Raw genomic sequence first — 11,878 nt, 5'->3', positions numbered from 1 at the left:
GGCCCCTAAATTGTTACTGACATCGTTGAAATTTAGTCCCGTGTGAACAGTCCATTTCATTTTATCACAGATAATTCTCAGAGGCAAAAGCAATACCAGCCTTTAAAATAAACCATAACACAATATTAAAATTGTTACGATCTGTCCTGAGATTCTATAGCTCAGTAAAATGCTATAATTGTACATATCCAAATTGGGATGTGCGAAAATACAAAACATAATTGGCGACTCTTAAAAAAAATGGATGATTTGAACAAAGCATTTGAAAATATGTATGGAAATACATTTCACTCCAGGGACAAAACGGTTATTTGATAGGTGCCGGTAGCCTTTGGAAAAGAAGGTACAATTAAATAAAAAGACACTCAGTTGATACGCTTTGTTCTTCCTCCATCTTGCATTCATTGTTCATTGTTTACAAACCACGCACAAAAGCACTCTCTCTGTCCACTACATCGTATTTCATTTTGAATTTATCGACTTACCTTGATGAAAACTAGTCCACGTCTGGGATTCAAGGTTACAATACGTCCTCTGCTTTTGACTAACTCTGAGGACACGTGATTTTTTGTCCCCTGCAAATCATACTTAAGAAAGAATACCCAGCTACACATACTTAGATGACTTATTGGAATGTGTTATAAATGTATGGCATTGAAATGCAGTCTTTAAAGGGGGCGGATCCATTGTTTCTTGACTATGAAAAGTAAACCCATCACAAAATGAAAACTGGGAACACCTGGCTAATGATCTGGGCTTATGATTTATAAAACATGTTTGCTCTCTTATTGTTTTTAAAATAATTAGATGTGCAACTTAAATACATCAGCATGATGTATTTAAGTGCCACAAACAATAAATACATGCAGTATATTCAAAACACAATACTGACAGCTTTCTGTTGACTGCCCAAACCCTTCATGGCCCACAACTAGCTAGGGAGCGGCAGTTTCTGCACCTGCCCTCCGTGAGATATACTGCACCACCAATGTTAACAAATCAGTGCCTCTTCCCTGCTATCGATGAACATCAGTGGCATAAGGGTAATCATCAATCGCACCTGTCTCTCTCTTAGAGGTAAAGCCACATCCAAGGTTTGCCATTGATATATGCGTGAACTTGAACCATTAGCACAGACTGCAGGAAATGGAAAACAAAACGTAATAAACAAGATTGAAAGCGAAAATAAAATAAACCGTCAGCAAGTTTTAACATGATGTAAGTATGTTGCTTTTAATGGACATTGATCTTTGCTTTGTAATATGCATTAATATGATTGTAATGTTGTTTGATGTACCATATTTAATAACCCCAATTGCATTATATCCAGAACATTATGCACTATTGCTGTGTCTGTGACCTATGCTATTCCTCTGAATATATAGAGTGTTATTGATTCAACAGAAAGAAAAACATCTAAATAATTAACAGACATTTTAGCTATAAAATACTGGGGTACAAAAATCAGCAGGGAATACAGTACAATCTGCTGCAGTTTGTGACGCTCGCCTCCCTGATATTGTTGTGACATTTTGCTGAATGTTATGGCTGCCTAAGTACCAGAAACAGTACTGTACACTGTAACTTCAATTTTGATAATAAATATCTTACATGTTTTTTTTTTTAATCTTTTGCCGACAAATGCTTATATTTCGTATCAGGGGATTAAAAGACCCTTTGGTCTTCATTAGTTTAAACACAGTAACAAATGTACTAGATACATAGGTTGCAGATATTGCAACAAAATACAAAGGCCTAGGCAGCTTTTGGGTTCTTCTTTTGTTTGTGTTTTCTGTGCTTTGCAAACGTGGGCGTGGACCCTCATGACTGCAGGTTTAACTGGGATCCTTAGGACCAATTTAAGGGATTTATTAGTCCTACCCAAATTTATTTTAGTTTATGTAGAGAGAAGGTTCCTGAAGCGGGACCTCCCTTTTAGTGGGAGTAGTGCTTGGCCCGAGCTTGGACACCTTTTATTTCCTAGTTGTTTTTATACAATGTTTCATTTTGCGTTTTTGCTATTCATGTATTGCAATATAAATATCCTCCGCACTAGGGCTGTCATTGCTGGTACCCTAATGGCGGCCACCAACACTGCAACTGTCTGCTGTAAATAGATAAAACCTGGACGCCTGAGCGATGTTTCAAAGTCAAACCCTCTGTGTCTCTCGTTTCTCAACGGATACCCACACTGTAACAGGACACCCCTGTTACAGCGTCTCAGAGTTAGAGGACATTTTTGATCAGAAAACTGCAAAGCTGCAGTAGCTCAACATGGATTCTGTGCTGCGAGTGACACACACTCAAGAGAAATCATGTTACTTTCCTTTTAGATTAAAAACTACTTTTGTTTTTACAGTTTTGTATGTACATAAACCTATTTACACACTAGTTCCTTTTGAAATGTTTATTATATATTTTTTTCATTTTTTGAAGTAGTGCCTTTTATGTGGTAAGTTTAATTGTTCATTTAAATACTGCGTTTCGGCTGTGCAGATGTTTGATATGATGTGCTTGAATAAAACTTTTGGGTTGTATCCGATAGTTTGTCTTTTTAATATTCATGATTCAAATGTACCGTGATAATGATTGCCGTCTATGGTTGTAGGTATGAGTATAACCGCGGCGCTTCTAGTGTTAAAGCAGTCCATAAATGTACATTTGGTGTGTGTGTGTGTGTGTTTTGTACAGCCTTTCTGCTGGAAATTACATGAGATTAAGTCAGAAGAACTGGATCTTTACTGCTGAAACCTCGTGAGCCACAAGCACGATTCCTGCTCCGGTTTACATGGGTTTTTACAGCTATTTTTATCGTGAGAAAGCGATTGACCCTGCCCTTAAAGTGACGCTGCCAAAAGGACGTCCTTTTGCTGTTTCACTATGTATTCGCGTGACAATTTTCTCTGGAGAGACGATTTTCAAGTGCATGTAAACCCAGCCTATGTTGTGTTTCTGAAAGGAGAATCCACCCTCTAATCACATCCGTAATCAAATGTAATAGCCCTATCTCCTATGCCCCCTCGTCGTTTCTTTGTTTGGTCCTCCTCCTCTCCTGCCTCCAGCTTGCAGCGTGGCTTGTCCAGGGGGAAGGTGGCCCAGAGTGCCACTTGTCCTGCCCGTTGGCATCAATCGATATATATTACATCATAGTTCGGCCACCATATAGGGGCGGCTATCGAGCTCCAATGGACAAGGCCATGGGCCAAATTATATTAAGTTTCGTTATGGGTATTGCCATTTGTCAAAATTCAATAAAGAATTGTTCATTTCAGCCTTGTGGATGTCATCCTTTCTGAAATGAAAGGATGACTTGTGGGATATATAGTTACATAGCTGTGTTTCTGCATTAAACAGCTGTCGAGTTAAATAGCCCAAAAGGGAAATCAATGATTGTGGGAAATACCTGACATGCATATTCCCACACTGAACAAGAATGTTGTTCAGTGTTTCATTTTGATGAAATAGAATTAATTAGCAAGAGTTAAAAAAAAAAAGTGAATTAGCAACGTGCCCTACTAATGTTTCATAGACTCACATTCATTCACCCACCACTGCTTCTGAAAAGATGAACAAATAGTGTAAATATCACAAACTATTTGACTCGCAGTGACTTTGTAATGCGATACTAGATGCAACACAATGATGCAACATGCCATAGCCAATCAAATACCACGCCAGCCTATATTGTTAGTAGTAGTTTTTAAATGTGAAAATAACACTCTTTTCCATAAAAATGTTAATTTCAATTGCATTAGTGTTATTTATTCTCTTTACCACTGTAAAAGAAAAACATTATCTCCAAATCAGATATTCCATTACAAAATGTTATAAAACAAACTAATGCCATACCTTTGTTTATATTTCCAAGGATAAATGAAAAAGGTCCACTGTATTTTTACATTTTATTGCAATATAACCTACACGTACATCTATCTTCTCATAGCAGACAGATGTTCTGTGAATTCAGGGTGTAAACCTAGCTTTGTTCCCATCGGCAAGAAGTATAAATGTAACATATTTTGGGTTACCCATATTTATTACGTTTTGCTTCATGTTTTAAAAATGTTGTGTTTAACGTTTCATTTTGTGTTGGTACATCAACCAAGGTTTCCCTACAGGGCAAATGAATATTTATACAGTAGTCTTTGGTTAGTAAGGAAACATGTACAGCTGTAAACTAAGGGTTTAGTTCAACATATGGCTTGTACTATACATGAACTAATATATTTATTATTAGAATGTGCTCTGTTACATTAAGTAAATATTTTAATATACAGTAAAGTACAAGCCTAGTTACTGTATATAATGTAATATAAACAACTCTCTTTAGAGGCTCAACATCCGCTTGAGTGCTTTAGCAGATGTCAGGAATTCTTTTTTTTTTTTTGGTTTATTCTGATATGCAGTATAAAGGACATACAATGGGTTTCAGCAACATTGAAGAAAAAAAATATATATTATATATATATATACACTACCGGTCAAAAATTTTAGAACACCTCCATTTTTCCAGTTTTTATTGAAATTTACGCAGTTTAATGTCTCAATGTACTCTGAAATTAATGCATAGAACAAATAAACAATTGGACATAAAAAAGAAATCATGGAATCGTTTTGTTTAACAAAATTTAATCTAAATTTTTGACTCATCAAAGTAGCCACCTTTTGCAGATATAACAGCCAAAAACACTTGTGGCATTCTTTCTACAATGGAAATCAAATATTGTTCGGAAAGTTCTTCCCAACACTGTTGCAGAAGTTCCCACAAATGTGTTGCACTTGTAGGTTGCTTTGCTTTCACCCTTCTGTCGAGTTCATCCCAAACCAGCTTGATGGGGTTTAAGTCTGGAGACTGTGCTGGCCATTCCATGATTTGAAGCCTACCGTCTTGTTCTTTTCTTCTAAGGTAGTTCTGACATAGCCTGGAGGTATGTTTTGGGTCATTATCTTGCTGTAGGATGAACCCCTGACCAACTAGGCGTATACCAGAGGGTATTGCATGGCGCTGCAAAATGCTGTGGTAGCAGTTTTGGTTCAGGGTGCCACTCACTCTGTGCAAGTCGCCGACTCTGGATCCAGCAAAAGAGCCCCAGACCATCACGCTTCCTCCTCCATGTTTGACAGTTGGTGTCACACCGAGGAACCATCCTTTCGCCTACTCGACGGCGTACAAAAACCCTGCGTGATGAACCGAAGATTTCAAATTTTGATTCATTGGTCCATAAGACCTTCTTCCAGTCTTCAGTAGTCCACTGGCGGTGCTTCATGGCCCAGGCAAGCCTCTTTTTCTTATTTTGCCGTCTTAGCAATGGCTTTCTTACTGCCACTCGACCTGTCAAACCTGCAGCTTGAAGTCTTCTCTTCACAGCTGAAACTGAGACTTGCTTACTTCGACCAGTGTTAAGCTGTGCTTGAAGCTGTTGTCCTGTGAGCAGCCTATCACGCAAGCTGTTGACTCTCAGAAACTTGTCTTCTGATTCTGTTGTGGCTTTGGGTTTGCCAGACCTCTTTCTGTCAGAGTTTCCTCCAGTTTCCAAGTGCCTTTTGATGGTATAGGAAACTGTACTCACTGACACCTTGGCTTTCTTTGCAATTTCTCTAAAGGAAAGACCTACACTTTTAAGGGTTATAATGGTCTGTCTGTCTTCCTTTGTTAATTGCCTTTTTCTCGCCATTATGAGAGCAATATACTACTTCCTGCAGTACAATACTGTCCAAATAATGCTTAAGAGGGTGTAGTAACACAGTCTGTTCCAACACTGCTTTTATACAGACAGAGAGTTTGTAAGTAATCAACAAAAGTTGGGACACCTGTAGGAATTGTTAGCATCAACTTTCAAGGCTTAATTTACTTCCATTGCTGCAGAACAGCTGTAAGTTGTTAACCCATTACTTGTTCCCTGAAAAAGGCCTTTTTGTATAACTCTGAAATGTACATTATTTTTCAGTTTTTGGTAACCTAAACTTTTTTTTTTTAACCTCTGGCAGTTTACCGCTTACCTTTGTACCATTTCAGGTTATTCACTGGACTTGAACTACTTAAATTTCAATAAAAACTGGAAAAATGGGGGTGTTCTAAAACTTTTGACCGGTAGTGTGTGTGTGTATATATATATATATATATATATATATATATATATATATATATATATATATATATATATATTTTTTTTTTTTTTTTTTTTTTTTTTTTTTTTTTTTCAGGGTAATAAAACACACTGCTTAATACTCTTGAGAATTATCACTCCTTACTCAAACTGCATTGGGCAAATGTTATACTTACAGCATCACTTTTATTCCAGTCATCAGCTACAATATTGAATTAATGAAATATTTATTTTGGGTTTGTGAAAAACAATAAAAAGTTCTAAAGAATAGTATTTTAAAACAAAGAAAGGAGGTGGGCACCCTCAGTATTATGCACGGCCAGGAAAAGGCAAACAATGATTCTGCTCAAAGACATCGCCGCAGGGAACTGAATGCAGTCGCTTAATTAGTCCCAACAGATTTCTGTATGTTTTAAAAAAAAATACATATTTGACGTCTTCTCTCAGATTTATTGTCATAATGTACTAAGCATATCAACAAATGAGTCAGGCTGTTGGTACTGCAACCCCCTACTGTAGAAAATGTCATACAAACAAAATGCTTTAAATAAGGAAAAAAGAAAAGCAACATTGGTCATTACATATTTCTACCTTTTCACATGGTGAGTGCTGGGAAGTACCTGTGTAGTAGTTTCTACTCTAAGCGGTGGTCCAAACGAGGGGGGTGGTTTTGCTGATGGCCCTTGTTTAAACAGCTCCTTACTAAAAACATACGGATTTGCAGTGGAGTGAAAAATATAAAAATGGAAATCAGTATTATCTTATCAGTTGGACAGCTTAATTCTGCATCCTGCTTAATTCTCAGTAAGGTATCTCTCAGCACAGGTTAAGAGGGTTATTGACTGTAATGCCAACCCACTAACCTCCCACTGTACACAAACACACAGGTTAATACATTTTGGCACTGAGACTCAATATGCATTCTTTCGCTCTTGACAACCAATTAAATGCTTGCAGAAATAATTTTGGTTGTGTACTTTTTTCCCTTAGCAATGAGAAGAAATGCGAAGAGAGTTTAGGGTGGATGATTTGGAAAAAACAAGTTTAATTTTGTACTGTATACAAGACTGTTCTGTTTATTATTAAAATCTATCTACAGTGACACCAAATTCATTGTGAAAGCTGGATGTTTTTTTAAGCGAGGCACCAACTGAAAACAATAGATGAAATCTGTTCCTTGAAACTATTAAATATAGTGGAAGACTATTGCCCTATAGATTGAAAAAGCAAATACTGATCTTCTTCTAAAATAAAGTTTCTTCCATTATAAGTTGAAAACTGCAGTCAACATTTTATGAAACCTGCGATGTCAGAGCAGTAGTGTTTTGACTATTGATTGCTGAGTGACATCATAGGGAGAGGTTTTTTTTTTACTATTGACAATGGCCGGATGTGGGCAGTGCAATGCAATATAAGCAACTCGCAGAAAACGGTACTGAAAGCACACTCTGACTCACCCTGCACTCCATGCAGTGCTGTGACTGGGAGAGCCACAACTACTGTGTACATCTTAAAACATTGTGCTATTATAACATGTATGACTTATTTGGGGTGACCCAGGGGCCAGTGATAGAAGAATAATATTTCATTTTGAGTTTCTTAAAAATCAGGGGAAAAAATGCAGATAAAAAGCAGTTTACGGTATGTGTATAAGAAGTATCCCATTGAAGTCAATGGTGGCTTCAGCAGGAACACCCTTTGAAAAAAGAGGATTGCTTTAGTCATACATAGTGAAAAAGGGGATGATGGCTAGTGAGCAGTGTTTACTTTGGCATAAGGGTTTTTTTGTTCTTCGGAGCTTTGTATGGTGCTTTCCATTAAAAAAAAAACAATTCAAGTTGTTATTACTTCTTCCCTTTACCTTTGTTTGACAGTTCTCTGGCCCACGGTCACACATCATGTCTTTTATGCCAAATACATTACTAGTAATTCTTTATAGAAATCAGGAAGTTGGCACATACCAGATGCTTCTTGCCTCACAATGTGTGTATATTCTTGGTAATCCCTGAACAACTATAGGAAATCCCCAGTGAAATCAGTATAAACGGTCAGTGCTACACCTCAATATATACAGTACTGTAGAGAAAATATCCAATTACTGTATAATAAAAAAATACATCAAAAAATTAAATAACACACTGTTGTGTAATATTATTAGAGAATAGAAAATACATAGCAGTATTTAACAATAGTAACATATCGATATGGATCACTAACATGATGCCGGTATGCAGTTATAGGAGATCATTAGAATGAGGAATCGGGTTTGCATGTATAATAAAACATAATAAAGTTAATAGCTGCATGATTTAAAAGCAGGATGACTTGGCTTTTAGTCTAGGATGCCTGAACACAATGCCTCTGACTTTCTTTTATTGTTCTGTTTAATATTAAACATAATTCATTTTGTATGTGTTTATAGTGACGGTGGTGTCCATTGCTTTTCTCTATGAAGTTATAGTTATATTCATGTGTTTCCTCAAAAATGTATTATTTTTGTTTTAACCACACAGGACCATTGTGTTTTCTGTTAACCCTACTCAAATCTTAAATCAGATTTCTTTAAAACAGAGATTTTTATAGTTAAACTTTCTACTAACATGGTAATGTTTTAACTCAAATTCTCAGTTGAAACAGCTGAAACTCTTCTTGGCTGGTTACTGTTTTGCAACATTGTGGGCTGACCTTTGCAAAATGGAAACTGTCATGTTAACTTTTTACCTTTCTGAGTCCAGACAGTCTGTGGTCAAACCCACGTCTGTCTAATTCAAAAGCATCTGTGAGGTAACCACATAGCCATTATATTGGTGCATACATTAAGGGTAGGTTTATTTTATTAATGTGTACTTTGAATTGTGAATTTTGAATTGGTTATTAATAATTGTATTTATTTCTCTTATAAACTCAGAGCTGAGTCAAGGAAATCTATCTACTTTTCAAGTCACTTTCAACTGTCTGCAAATGGAAGACTTTTGAAAAGTGAGCATTAGAGCTTCAAGTTTCTGAATAACTGTTTCAGCATCAATATATGGATTTCAGCTCCCTCCTGTGGTCAACCAATATAAGTGTAGCTTATGCAATTCTGTGTGTCCTCATTTACACTGCAACGTGTTAAACAGAATGATTTAAAATGGAATTATTTTTTGGTAATTCTGCAACCCATATATATATATATATATATATATATATATATATATATATATATATATATATATATATATATTATAATGCATGGATCAAACTGTAAAATAAAAGGGAAACATTGTTGTCATGGCTCTAAACTAAATTAACACACCCTAGCATAATTCACTGTGGTGATTTGTCAGTTTGTCCCAATATCATGCAAGTCACAATATAGCAACTTTATTATAAACCCTGCAGGTTGTCTCAGCCAACCAGGTTCTGAGTAGACTAAGTGCTCATTATATTACAATCAATGCCCTCCAAAAACAAACAGGAAACATACTGCTTATTTCAAGAAGTGAAAGGGACCCAGTCCACAACTGAACATAAATCACATAATAATAATAAAAAATCTTCATCTACAAAAACATTTGTTTGGTTTTTAATATTGTTAATATTCTCAGTCAAAACCCAGTAGATAACTGACACTGTATTTCACTGAGGGCCCTCTTGCCTACCAGCCATGCTTAATTAATTCACCATTGTGTTGATTAAATAATAATAATAATAATAATAATAATAATAATAATAATAATAATAATAGTGTTTAAAGTAAAATCAACAAGTTGTCCTTGACATGGAAATACATTTTAAAACTTTTTTTTTTTTAAATAGTCGTTTAAAATAATATTTTATATTTATCAAACCATCATGACTCAGAAAGGCCCAAAAGCCACTAGTTTAGTCAGGAAGGTCACAAAGTGAGAGACGGCTTCACATAAAAAATGACAGCATTCCTTACAGGGTGCCATCTGTTATGCAACAGAATACTCTGCAGCAAACACTTAAACATTTGTCTGACCCACTATTCTTTAAACTGTGTCGTCTGGTGGTTAAAGAAAAGGACTTGTACCCCAATTCAAATCCCAGCTCACTCAATGACTCACTGTGTGACCTTGAGCAAGTCACTTAACCTCCCTGTGCTCCGTCTTTCAGGTGAGACTTTGTTGTAAGTGACTCTGCAGCTGATGCATAGTTCACACATCCTAGTCTCTGTAAGTCACCTTGGATAAAGCTGTCCTAAATACAATTAGTTGCAAGTGGTAGCTGTTATGAGTAATTGTATATGATATTATTATTATTATTTGTTTATTTAGCAGACACCTTTACCCAAGGCGACTTACAGAGACAATAATAAGTGGACAGTGTCCAATATATTGAAGGCATACATATTTTGAATCCTAATAATAGTCATCTTATCATATAATTGTTTATGTTTTCCAGTACCTGTTGAACCCTATACATCTGACTTTGCTTACATTCTATATGGAAGATCACTTCAGGTACACAATGATGCACTAAGCTTGGTGGTATGTTTGAATTTTTGGCTAGTCTCAGAATTAGGGTCGTCTGGTAGCAGCACAGTGCACGACGAAAAAAAGTGAGTAGATTCACTTGTTATTCTCACATGAGAATTCCCCAAGCGAACTTTTACAGACTGCTCAGGCTGCTGGGATACGGTCTGCCTGACGTCACGTGCAACAGTGTCACCTGGGAAAAATGAACTCAACAGGATTGATTTTAGAAATGAAATATGAAGTGTGCATTTTGCTAAGGATATTTTGTTAACGTTACTATCAAATACATGTTTGAAGTATTAAAATATAAAGTAACTTGTTGCTAAAAGTATATTTTTGCATACTGTGGGAGCAATAAATAAAACAGCACTTCACTTTTAAATGTGTATAGTTATTATTATAAGGGCTACAACATTTTAATAACTGTCGCTTGACTCCCGACTGTGGTCAGGACCATGGGTCTTGAAAGCACATTTCTTAATTGCAAATGAATAGTTGCAATTCATTTTAGAATAAAAAGCTGACCTGAGTGTCGCTCTCTTACACTGAAAAGGTGGCAGTATGTGAATGACAGGTTACTTCTATTGCGGTAAGCAGACAAATCATGATTCCTGCAGTCTTTTGTAAACAAGTCAGTGTTATTTCACATAGCTCTTTGATGGCTGGAATTTTATTGCTGGGACCCAAATCAAAGATACACAAAGGATTAGCTCTGGTAACCCAGCAAGAGGCGGGTCTCCAAAATGGGAAAACAAGAGAACGGTACAATGTTGAATGAATAAGCAGAGATCTCCAACACATAGCTTTATGGGTGCTCAAAGTTAACCATGTGATATAAACATGAGTTTCAAAAAAATATATATTTTCAAGAATAATATTGTCACCAAGATCCAGTTTCTATTTGAAGGATTAGTTTAACAATAAGATTAAATCTATTAAGATGATTAGTTTGTTAAATCTGATTATTTTCTCAAGAGCATTCAAGGTGTTTGTTGAAAAGGCAATGCTCAATTGCTCTATATAGCAGCACTATATTTACATACTGCTGTCCAAAAAATATACAACAGAGACCCACAAATGCTGGGATATTTTTAGAGCCCTGTCTTATCGTTTTTCTGTGTTTATTTTTGAGGCGTGCAACTTTGAGGGCAAGACATTTACATTACTTCTAACAGCCGTGGTAATAAAATCCATTGTCAATTGGATCAACTTGGGTTATTCTAATACCAAGCTCTGCAAGCATTACCCAAACTCAGCTGTTTAATTTAGGTTAAACATGATTTATTTTCC

The sequence above is a fragment of the Acipenser ruthenus genome, chromosome 2, assembly GCF_902713425.1.
Source record: "Acipenser ruthenus chromosome 2, fAciRut3.2 maternal haplotype, whole genome shotgun sequence".
Taxonomy (NCBI): domain Eukaryota; kingdom Metazoa; phylum Chordata; class Actinopteri; order Acipenseriformes; family Acipenseridae; genus Acipenser; species Acipenser ruthenus.
This window is presented reverse-complemented; position numbering follows the sequence as displayed.